The sequence below is a fragment of the Gallus gallus genome, chromosome 7 (genome assembly GCF_016699485.2).
Source record: "Gallus gallus isolate bGalGal1 chromosome 7, bGalGal1.mat.broiler.GRCg7b, whole genome shotgun sequence".
Taxonomy (NCBI): domain Eukaryota; kingdom Metazoa; phylum Chordata; class Aves; order Galliformes; family Phasianidae; genus Gallus; species Gallus gallus.
This window is the reverse complement of record NC_052538.1, coordinates 23,896,930-23,909,282: the sequence shown is the minus strand read 5'-3', so window position 1 is coordinate 23,909,282 and position 12,353 is coordinate 23,896,930. Positions and strand designations below refer to the sequence as shown.

General features: G+C 40.2%; 1 long non-coding RNA gene across 9 annotated transcripts in view; it reads right to left on the bottom strand.

Moving 5' to 3' along the window:
• The window catches only part of LOC101751087, a 395,657-nt gene that overhangs the window by 166,999 nt on the left and 216,305 nt on the right, over window positions 1–12,353 (bottom strand). The window lies entirely within an intron of this gene.

Genomic DNA, 12,353 nt, shown 5'->3' with positions numbered 1-12,353 from the left:
GTCTATGATTAAACAGAGAATTGAAGCCTAATCTGAAAATCAATTCAGAAACAAATGTTTGAATTCATTTCCTGTCCTGTATGGATGATGGAAGCAGCTGATGGAGCGCTACATATCATTCAATCACCTTTTAATGGAGGGTACTCAGAGACACGATGTAGAGACTTTCATGTAATGATTCTTTGGCTTCTTTCAGATCAGAAAATGTATTTGATTGTTGTTATAGCCTTGCTATGGCCCCACTTTTTAAGAAGTGGCCCTACTTTTTAAAATGTCCTGGAAGAGTTTGCAAAGCAGAGGAAAAACAAACAAGCAAACAAAAAAACAGACCAAATTAGGCTAAAGAAAGACAAAAGAAAGAATGGCAGCTTCCCCAAAGTTGTACGACTTCAGTTTCCAAAGTAGTGATAAGACAGGCTAAGGACCTCTTCTCCAAGTTCTTTGATATTGAATATTCCCATCTGTTTTCATTCTGTCTCCTTTAAGGAAGAAGTATGTCTGATCTGAAAACGCTCAATACAACTTCCATCTTTTAACTTCTTTCCTTTCACTTATGCTTGAGTAGCTCAACCCCCTCACCTCTTCTTTATCTTTTCCCTACGTTACACTTCTGTTTCAATAATGAAAGCCTCAGCATGATTTTCCTGTGCTGTTAGAGCTATTCTAATATCTTGTCAGAGGTTAAGGCTACATTGGAAAGCCAAGAATGAAAATAGTGGTCGGAGGGGGGAAAACAACATCCCAAACCCACAAACCCTAGGACACCTGAATAGCTGAGAAACATTTCTTTGAGATGGAAGTGCTATTGTATGGCAGAAAACACAACAATACAGAACAAAACCAACAATGTTTTGGTACTAACAGGGGGCGGGAACATCTACAGATAAAGCTCGGGAGTACAAGCTGAATGATGCTGGAAAGCTGGTACAGAGTTGTGCTTAAGAGCTGCATGAAGTAACCAACGGGAACTAACCTACTGTGCCTGCTATGTTCTCAATCATACACGGCTCTGACCACCTTCCATTGCCTCTGTATTTACATATCAATAGGTAGAGCAGGGTAATGCCATTTCAGCATAAAGCAAAGTAAATTTGCACTTCTTCAGGTTCTCATTCTTAAAGTCATCTGAAATTGGAGATCAGACTAAGCTTCAGATGAAAAACATAATGACCTATAACCATTCTCCGCAATTCAAAGTGATCAGTATAAGATCCAATAGAATGTTGTAAAAAGTGGTGTCAAAGATCAATTACAGTAGCTCTTCAGTAGCAAGAAAGACACCTTTCTAATTAAAACAGAGGTGACAGTGTAATGTATCTTGATTCTTACTTCATTAAAATGAGACTTGCTCCAAGACTTTCAGAGACACACTGGACTTTTCTACATTCAGTTTTCCCTGTTTACCAAACTGGCTAAGCCAGCAAAAACATTTTAATACTTCATTCATGGAATGGCTTAGGTTGGAAGGGATCTCAAAGACCATCTAGTAGTTCCAATCCCCTGCTGTAGGCAGAGGTGCCAACCACTGGAGATCTGCTGCCCCTGGGAGGCCTGTCTGGGTGCCTAGGTACACGTGGAAGTGCTACGTTCCTGCTCCTCTGCCCACCCTGCCGACTCATTAACTATCCATGAGGACTGGTGGCTCTGGGCTTCTCTTGGCTCTCTCCTTGCCCAGGCTTCTTCTTGAATGCCCTCTCACGTAGCGATACCCCTCTCCACTACGAAAAGGCTAGCACGTTGGTGCAGACTGCCTTAAAATATAATTCACTGTGTTTTAATTCTGCCAAAAAAAAAATCCATCCAATTCTCCTTTAAGATTTTGAGATTTTCCTACATGAATCTGTCAACAATGAAGAGCAGTGCTATTCAAAAGGAAAACACAGCGTGTCTCTCTGATAAATAGCAGAATGGCCTTCGGTGACAGTGATGCGCTTTATTTATTTATTTACCTACTGTATATGTATTTATTTTACACGAATGCATTCAATAGCCCTTACTTATATCATATAACACAGCATGGTAACATCCTATGGGTACTCCCCTAGCCGTGCTATTCCTCCCACCACTTGGCTCTGATGCCCCACGAACTGTCATTTTCAAATGTCCGCATCAGTTCATCCCTCATAAATTCAAGCCCTTGCAGCACAGAAAGTCTGCCCACGTGACTCCATGCTCTTATTCTCCCCAAAATCTAGATTTCAGCTGTCAGCTGAATGGCAAACTTCTCATTGAAATGTCATTTCACGCACTGCTAGGTTTCCTCTTCTCCCCCGCCCTCTCCTTGTCACTAACAGAGCTGTTTTGAATCCAGATAGTTCTGATCTACATGACAAAAGGGTAACAAGACTTAACTGCAGCTCACAATTCAACAGATGCAGCAGAGAATTTCAGGTAGACAAATGATGGGTGCTATCTGATACCCAGATTGGTTCTCTAATCGTATTGGACTTAGAGTCATCCACACATTCAACCTGTGGGAAACAGCTGTCACAAAGGCAGAACATATCCGATGTGGATCAAAATAAACATGTAGGAAGAAAATCCCTGGCCAACAATCAGTCAACTGGCAAACCCTGGAAGAATCCTAGGTAGAATCTCTAGATTTTAGATAAACTTTTAGATATACCTCTCTTTCTACTGAATACAGCAGGAATTCACTGTGCATACATCCTTAATTCCATTTTAAATGCCTAAATTTAGAGTGGATTAGTTTGGGATTAAGGAGCCTAGCTTTGTGAAACAGATGCTATGATAGATCACCAATGTTTGTGAACTATCCTTCTTGATTGAATCCAAGAAGATTTAGGAGCTTTTCTTCTTTTAGTGGTGCTGTGACTGAAATATCCATACATGAGAGTCTAGTGCCATTCTGTGCCCTTGAGTGACTGATACTTCCAAGCTGTGCTGCTGGCTGTGCTACCCAAGCAGAAATACTTTTAAAACAGCAGTTCAAGGCATGGTGGGGTCCTCTAAATGCTTACATTTATGTTAATCCCACTCAAACACAGAGAATCAATCTATTCCAAGCCTGTTTATCTGATCCTGTTGCAGCATCTCTGATGTGAGTGCAAAAGAGCCTTTCTCCCATGGGCTATATGAGAGCTCAGCACCTAAAAGCTTGCCACATGCTGGATTTACTACAGCATTATTATTCCACAGGGCTACCAGACCACTGTAAGCAAACCTTGAGGCCTATCTAAAACCCTTATTCTATCTGAGGAGTCCTGCCTTGTTAGTATGGAATTGAATTGTGAAGTGGTGCCTTGGCTTCTGGGTCAGTGATTCTGGTTCAGCACAGCTTGCTTGGGCTGGATGAAGCTAAACCGCCTCAACCTAGATCAGTGCCTGAGCCAATAATCAGCAAATCCAATTAAACTGCACTGGGATCTGGACTCTCTCAAATGCAAGTAGCTCAGGTACTGCTGAGGTAGATGCAATCATGAATCAGAAATTAAATCCTGCTTCCTCTGTTCTATTCTTTATGCAATGATACAGTATGTGGGGAGGAGTCAACTCCAGATTTAGTGCTTCAAGAACAATCTGGTTTCTTTTATATGAATAGCAATTAGCCAGAGGAATGATTGCCAAGAGCTGTAGTGTTACTAGGCACATTAAAGTCAAAACGGTAAGATTACTGTGTATTCAAACATCCAAAATCTAAACACAAACATCTTTCTGAAGTAACTGAACTAAAATCACAGAATCATAGAATGGAAGGGGTAGAAAGGACCTCAAAAGACCATCCAGTTTCAAGCTCCCTGCCATGGGCTGGCTGCCAAGCACTAGATCAGGCACTAGATTTTTAAAAGAGAGGAAAAACAGAAAACCAATAACTTTGAAATTAAAATACTTTCATTTGACAAGTACTTTCAGATTGACCCAAGAGAGGAGACATAATAGGAATATGTATTTTTCCCTCATGCATTAGCAAGACTACTAATTGTTACGTAAAGAAATGCCACAGGTTAAAGACTGGGGTTATTTGTGCCAAAGATGCTTTGACTTTGTGCTTCGTGATGCCCTGAAAACTGAAGTAAGCATTAAAATGAACATTTTTCCCTTGCAAAGGTTTGATTTTTCTCTTGATGTTCTGGGTCACGGAACAAAGACAGTAAGAGGTCAAAAAGACCCACCCCAAAACAAACTAAATAAGGTGGAAGGGAGAAAATAGAAAACAACATATGCTATGTTAGAGTCTTGATGTCCTCTAACCTGCACTTATCACACCTTCAACAAACACATGAAATAATTGGAAGGAAACTATCATTTGTAAACAGAGATAAGGTGCCCAGAGGACTGTTTACAAGCAGAAATGCAAATTTTTATTGCAGTTGAAAAAAGTGAGCTATTACCTCTTCGTAAAATATATAATTATATTGGAAAATGCTCTATTGGGTGAGTTTCTCATGCTGCTTCCTCGTGGTCCTACTGTTTGCCTTCATCCTTAGGTGGTGGATGCAGATTTGTTCATACTAGTCACCAAAGCTGAACTATTTCACACCAGTTTAACCCTTCTTAAAATTCTTTAACTCAGGTTTTAAATCTAAAAGCTAGAAAAAGTGTTATATTTTCTTTCTTTCCTGCATGTGAAATATTTCACAGTCAAATTACTCCTCTAAATGCTCCATTATGAAAAGAAACTGATCTGACAGCAAATGGCAACTCCTGGTATCAGACCCTTGCTCTTGTGTGGAGCTCCTGCTCTTCTGCTGAGCTCTTTTCTACTCAGGAGGAGCTTTGGAGAACTGTGAGTCACCCCATGCTCCTTCCCCACAGCAGCACAGTAGACCCTAAGGAAGGGATAATAACACCTCACAACAGAAGCACGGTACGCTTTATAGCTGCCGGTGTTTCTGAAAACACCGTGCAGGAAAAAGCCAACTCAAACATGGGCCAAAACAAAATTCCACAATGTGACACCAAATTTGGTGAGTTTTTTTTTGTTTGGTTGGTTTTTTTTGTGTGTGTGTGTGTGTGTGTGTGTGAAGATATCCACCTTATCTTTTGAATGGTTTCTTATAGCAACATAGACTAACATAACCTATAGTACAGCAGAATGTTTAGTAGCAGTTACCTGGGCCATGTAGCATGAAGGCCTCCAGCCCAATACCTACATGCAGCAGCATCTCCCCAGCCAGGGGGAGATGAAAATGGCCTTTCCCCATTTATCTTTTCAATTTTGTCAGCCTTGAGAGAGGGATATCAGAAGGACAGGAAGAAAGAGGGGCTACAAAGTCCATGAGAGTTACACCTGGGCTGTGCAGAAGTACAGTGAGTGTGAAGGAAAGATGTGCCACTGGGACAGCTCTCTGAAGGACTGCATAGCTTAAGCATTTTCTTCTGGAAGTAGATGGCTTCAAGCTTGGAAACAACATCGATTAACATTCTGAGCAGCTCCTGCTGCCAGAGAGGAAGACAGATAATCTCACCTTGAGCCTCTGCATATTGTTGCTTTTCTGATTATTCTTCCACAGGGTCAGACGGAAGCCATAATCTTCCAGTGCTGTTAGAGGATTTTCACTCCAATTAAAAGGTGAGTCAGCAGCAATGTATTTCTTTCAACCTTGACAATTAGAACCAGCTATAATAAATCTATTTGCTAGGTGAGCATAAGAAAATGCCAGTGAAGATAATTCAATCATTATAGTTTGTTATTTAAATGATTTATTACATATATTTATTATAGGTATCTAATTTGTGCAGATTTATCAATCCACTACCTAAGGAAATGACAGGAGAGTAAGGATCATAACCCAATTTCTTATTCTTGCTCTCAAGATAGGTGTACAAGAAATTTAAGATAAGTGTGGGTATTTACAGTCACAGTACCTGCCATTACGAAGCACAGAATGATCTTTTCTCACTTGTATACAATAGGTCTCGAGCTACCGAACAAAGGAACAAGGAAATCAGCAACCTAAAATCTCGGTATCTAATCTATGTTAGTCACATCATCTTTCACTAGAGAAAAGAGAGAGATTATCTTCTGAGATGATTAATCCCAGCCTGAGAGGAGTGTCTGAAACTGAAGGGATTTTTCATACTCTGCTAACTAGAGAGGGACCTCCAACAAGAAGGTCAGATAAGACACGTGCCCTGCAGATAGCTAAGGTCAGAGAGATGAATGCTTGCCTACCCACTGTGTTGAAGTGGACTCTCATTATCTGCACATGTTGCATTTAGAGTAGCTGAGTTCTGTTCCTACAGCTGCTCAGACTGCAAACTGCAGTAATATTAATCAGAAATGTTTCTAGTCCCTTGTCTTGGACATATAGCTTCAGAGTTTTGTATGGACAAATTATGTTTGGGAGATCCTTGGTTACAGCTCCACTTTTTTCTTATTCTAGAAGCTACTGAGCATCATTTGCTCGCTGGTACTCACTCACTAGCTCAAGAAGAGGGCTCAACCAAATGACTGAAGTTATACGAGAGATAGACTGTTCCAACTCAGGTTTTTCTATGATTCTATGACACTGTGAAGTATAAACTACAGTATAACAAGTACGATTTCACCTCCCTGAAACACAGTGATTTTTTTTCCAGAGAAGCACAGCAGCCATTTAAATAAATACTGGTGAAAACAGAAGCAAGCCAGAAATCTGCCTAAAGCCACAGTGGAAAGAGATAGAGACTGAAACAACTCAGGAACAAACAGGATGGCTCAAACTAACCCTTACACTGCAAGTCATCTGAGCAATCCCCTTTCTTCAGTCAAAACCGATTGGGAATTAGATTCGTCACTTGGATGAGAGCAGGTAAGACAGCAGTGTAATTGTACATTGCTGTCAACTATAATATGGTTATTGGACCTTCTGCACAGAGTAAATGAAGGTTTAGATTTTTATAAATCATTTTTGCTCCATCAATTTGTAAGGACTGCTCCTGATAAGTACAGCACTCATAACTGCTGTCTGTTTAAAAAGTAATGAGATATGGGGGGACAAAAGGGGCAGGCAAAAATCAGAAATGCCAAGCTAAGCCCAGAAATCCCTCAGGTTTATAGCTCAACACCTCTTTCTACCTTTGGGTAGGAAAAACCTATTCCCAACACCACACTGGAGCTGGTGTCATGCTCCTGAGCAAGGCCCATGAACACGGCCAGGCTGCAAAGAGTACTGAGTATGAGCTAAGAGCCAACCAGAGGGATCATCACAGATTTCTGGTTCTGCTTCCTTCCCCTGCTGCTCCCCAGCCACCGACAAGCAGCATTTCCATGCATGACCAGTTCGGGAACATGAGCAGCATTGGTTCGGTTTGATGAAATCCGAAAGCACAGCACTGTGTAAGGAAGGGATACTCTTACTTGGTTTGGCAGTAGGATTTCTAAATCTCCAAAATAAGAAAGATAAGTGACTAAAAGCAGGAGTGTACATGTGATCTGGGAACTGGCGCAAGGACAGTCGTAAGGGACTTTATCCATTCACTGTCCATGGCTACACTGATCTTTGTCATTCAATATCTGTTCTACATGCTAGAGGCATATTTCAGCAGCTCCCAGACCATGTGTGAATGTCTTCAGCAAAAGCAGAACATTTCCAGTAAAATATGCTGTGGGAATCAAAGGCAGAGCTTGGAGTGAAGTGCGCCTCAGGCTTTGCTTGGTCTTCCTCAGGTGTGGGTTTTCTCTGGGAGAGAAGCTAGTCTGAAAGCATGGAACAGTAACCACCTCCTGCATGCACACTGAACTTGAAACTTCTGACAATTTTTTCCCTGGTTTAATAGTGAAGAAAGAATATCAACATCCTAAATTGGTTCCTACATCCTGGGAGCTCCTGATATGTAAGAAACACCTTGAGGAACTGGCTATTGATCTATGACAAAAAGTGAGCAAATTTAACCAAAAATAAAAACCAAAACACTTTAAGAATAGTTCCATGCACCAAGTGGCTTTCAGGCAGTTTCACCGTTAATATCAGGTTATGGCCTTTTGTAACATTCTGCATTTCAGAAATCTTCTAATGTGCACATCCATTGTCCTGCAACAAGTTAACTTTCTTGCCTACCTGCTTGTTACATCTGTCAATCATATGTGAAAATCCATGCTAGAAAGTAATCTGATGCCACAGTCGTATTCAATAACAGTGATAACGATGAACTGTAAGGCTCAAAGGACTTTGGCGGCAGCAAAGCATCCACAATGCGAACTCCAGCATTTACTCTCAGGATAACTTTCAATAAGCCCTTACCAGCAAAAGAAAAAAAGAAAATCCTGACAAAATAGAAAGAAACTAATATTAAAATGCGAGCTTCTGAGAAGAGCTAAAGCAAGGACCTACTCGCACGCAGGGTTCTTTTCCAAATCTTGCACAGAGAGAGGACAGTGGGAAAATTTAAGCAGAGGAAATAATTCTTCACTTCCTAGGCACTCTTGACTCCTATCTGTATTCTCAGAAATACGAGCTGGCTCTGTACCTACACCAAGTGTTTTGCATCCAGAGGGCCGAGCCATGCAGGTGCTTCACACTGGGCAACTGGAACCTAACAGAAAGGAACTTTACACAAAACAAAACAACAACAACAAAAGAGGGAAAGTAACAACTTCATCTAGGTTCTTCCCTGCCTATCTTTATATCTGAGCCACTGGGAATTAATTGACTTTACAGGAGACAGAGATAGATGGAAAGAGAGGTAAGGTGTAAAATGTTTTTGTTTGGTTGTTTAACTTGTCTGACTACTCATGTAACACTTTACATCAGCATATATGCCTCAGACCATCTCAACAAATAGATCACAAGTCCAACTGGAAACAAACTTCACTAAGACCAGGAGAGTCATTTGTGATTTAAACAAGTGAAAGGTTTTTCCTATCATATTTCCTCCCTAACTTCCCAAGGAAAGAAGAAAAATGTAGAAGAATAATTTCTGCTCTGTAGAAAGCCTACTCATGCTTGACTCCAGACATGATCAGATGAGCACGAAGCCTACCATGATGTATGTACACCAACTACTGACGTCTGGGTAGGCCTCACTACTTTAGATTCCACAAAAGCAGACCAATGCACCCATCTTGCACCCAGACAATGCACCAGTTAAGCATGAATGCACCCTCCATGCCAGCATCACAAATGAGCCAAAAGAAGCAAGTCTTAGCAGTCTGATTTAAGGAAACTCCAGGGTAAAGCAAAGCAAAACAAAACAGAAAAATAAGAGAATTACTAGGAAAGGAAGCGAAGCACCTTAAACCCCCCATTCCTACCCATAAACCTGCATGTATGGTCTGCTGCAACACCAACATAGAGGCTGGAACCAAACTGGTTGACGCATTCGTCTCCCTAAGGACTGGTGCTGGCTCACTCAAAGCTGGCAGCAGCACTTTTCAGCATGGATGTACACCCACCCTTACTTTCCCAGTGCCTTCACAGTTCTACGGAATTAGAACTGAGACAAAGTTAATTTATTACATTACATTTTAATAGAAAATTCCCCTCCTCCTCTACTCGATGGAGAAGTTGTGTTTAAAAGAATGGTCAGAAATAGTTTCAGATACGGACACGTTGTAGATTTTGACAGCAGCTTCAGCACTAGCAACTGGTTTCAATTTCTTTTTTCATAATGCTTTATCATATTGTCATCATGCATTGCTTTCCTGAGCTTTCTATCTGGAGGGAAAAATGTAGGAGAAAAGATTTAATTAAAAAAAAAATAAAAAATAATTTATGAGTTTGCAGTTACTAACACAACACACATTTTAATTAATATTGGATATATCCCCCCGGAAATCCTGCATTAAACATTTTAAATAGATATATACTTATAAGGTTCCTTTTTTTTTCTTTTTTTCTTTTTTTTTCCTGAGGGCAAATCTCTCATTTACCTAAATCAATACGTATTGATTTATGGATGATGTTTGTGTCTTTATGTATTACATCAGCTTGGACTGATCCCTTGGCTTTTCTTACTAGATTCACTAGTTTGCCTTAGAAGATAATATGCTTTGTTCAAATATCTGCTGAAGGCAACAGAAACACTGCTCAAACATGCATTGTCATTCACTTCCCTCAGTCTGTGTTTAAGACAACACCTCTGGTTTAGATGCATGTATAATTTAGATCAGGCACGCACAAAAGCTCAGCAACAACAGACCTGGGTGGAAGGATGGACCACATGGAAAATCCAAGTATGTGTGTATAACCTAGAAAAGTTTTGGCCCTGGACTTCATGGAAAAGTTAGCAAAATGTCAGCCTGTCACATCTTATTAACAGTAATAGTAACAACTCTCACTTCAAAACACAAATGCCACCTGCAGATCTTAAAGTTCTCAGCAAATGTTAGGACATCAGCCTTAGAAAGGTAATGCTTTGTTTTTTATCTAGGGAGATACTGAGGCGGGAGGAGCAGAAAGAGCAGAGAAGGACTCCAGACTGTGCCCAGGGATGTACCAAAGGTGAGAGCAGAGAAAGGAGAAAAAGCAGATGTCACAGAGGAAATCGTTGGAGCAGTCAATGCAGAATCAAATGCAGCTGGGGAAGGCTCTCTTCTTATTTCACTATCTTTTATTTTTAAATCATACCCAGATCTGGTGTAAACCAGGTTTAAACTGAATTGTACTAGTGTTATACCCAGCCCAGCACAGTTGTCCAGTAAATATCAGAAGAGATTGGTAACAGATTGGCAGAGCGGGTTTTTGATCTGCTTCATACTTCACCAATGCTGCAGATGTCCTTTGCTTAAAATAAAAGAGGCCAACCAAAAGCAAATTTAGCAATAAGTTTCACTAACTTGACTCTAATTGAACTGTCGTGTGTGTAACCATTCCAGAGAAATGGCAATCCCTGCAATCAGCTGAAAGGAAAGAGGCTGCAGGAAAAATAAGGCAGGGACACAGATAAGAAGATTTTATTCAGCTTTATTTGACAAGTTTTATTATACTGAGAAAACATAACATATCTAATCTCTTTGCAGCTGTTGCAGCCCTTCAGCCGTTATTACTTAAATTCTATTAGATATAAAATTGTTTCTATTTGTCAATGGCATGATATCTTCTTTTATTATTATTATTATTATCATCAGAGAGTCTTGCAAGTACAGCTATGAACATAATTTCTGGTCCATCTTCTCACCAATAGTTAAGGTTACCCTGTAATGTTTGCCTGTTTAAATGACATACTTTTTCAAAAGGCCTGGAGAACAGTGCATGTTGTTAGTACACACAGTGGCACTAAATAAAACTCAGCAAGTAATGAAAACCTCTGCAAACTAACTGGGAGAGCTAATTATTTCTATTATGGGTGCTGAAATTCCAGTCATATTGGGCTCAGCTGAATACTCATTCATGCGAAAGCCTTGAAATAAAGCCTTTCATCACTGTACTTGGGTTTTTCTGTTTGTCATTTGTGAAACTTTAATTCTCTATTTTTCACAGAAAGACAAAGGACGTTCTTTTTCCAACAGGTATTCCTACTACTACCAGTAAAGCCGTAGGCAGCAGCTGTGCTGCCTGTTTCTCTCCTTGTCCCTAGTACAACCCTTCAGACCCTCGTCGGATGAGAGGGGTGCCCTCATCACAGTTTCTCCTTGGAATAGAAGTCTGGTGGTTCGTGGAAAGCTGTGACAAAAAGCTATGACCACCCAACTGCCCTTCCCGCAAGGTACGCGCACCTCACTTCCACACGCACACACTTTTCATTTTTGAGATAAAATATTTTTCTTTCCAGGAAAGTGATTTTTCTAGCATCACTGCCAAAGAAAATCAGAACATATCATCATCAAAATTCTGTTACAGCTCGTTTCAACAGATGACTTTTGACCAGATGTTCTTGCAGTGTCAGCAGGTTAAGACAGAGAAAGGGTAGGAGAAACATTAAGGCAAAGGTGTCTTGCCCACAAACCTCCAGCAGACAAGAATATAACATTAGCATCTCCCCAGATGCCTGCTCTTGCCTGCACTGGGAGCATCATCTTCATCCTGCTAAAAAGGGCACCTTCACACTGAACAAAATTAGTATTTGAGATTCCCAGTGCCATAAAAGTTTAACAAATGAGTAAGACACTGATTCTGGATGCATAACAATAAGGAGAGAGAGTTGTTTTCTCTTTTGCCTATTGTTTTTTTATTGATATTGTAATCTCTTTCTCTCTTTTTATTAGTTTAATTTTCTTTTGTGTAATTTTGTTTTTATGGAGCAGATTTGTCCCTGCTGTACCTCTTGTAGAATTTCAGGAGAGACAAAGATATCCCTTTGTGTTTTCAAGAGATAAATAAAACATTAATACCTTTCTCCAAGCTTTCATATTTAGATTTTATGGGTAATTTTTCTGTAGCTTCTCTTTATTGTATATAATAGTCACGGCCAAGACATGGCTCATGAGCAGTTCATGATCTGCTTGCTTATGAAATGTGCTGATTTTCTGA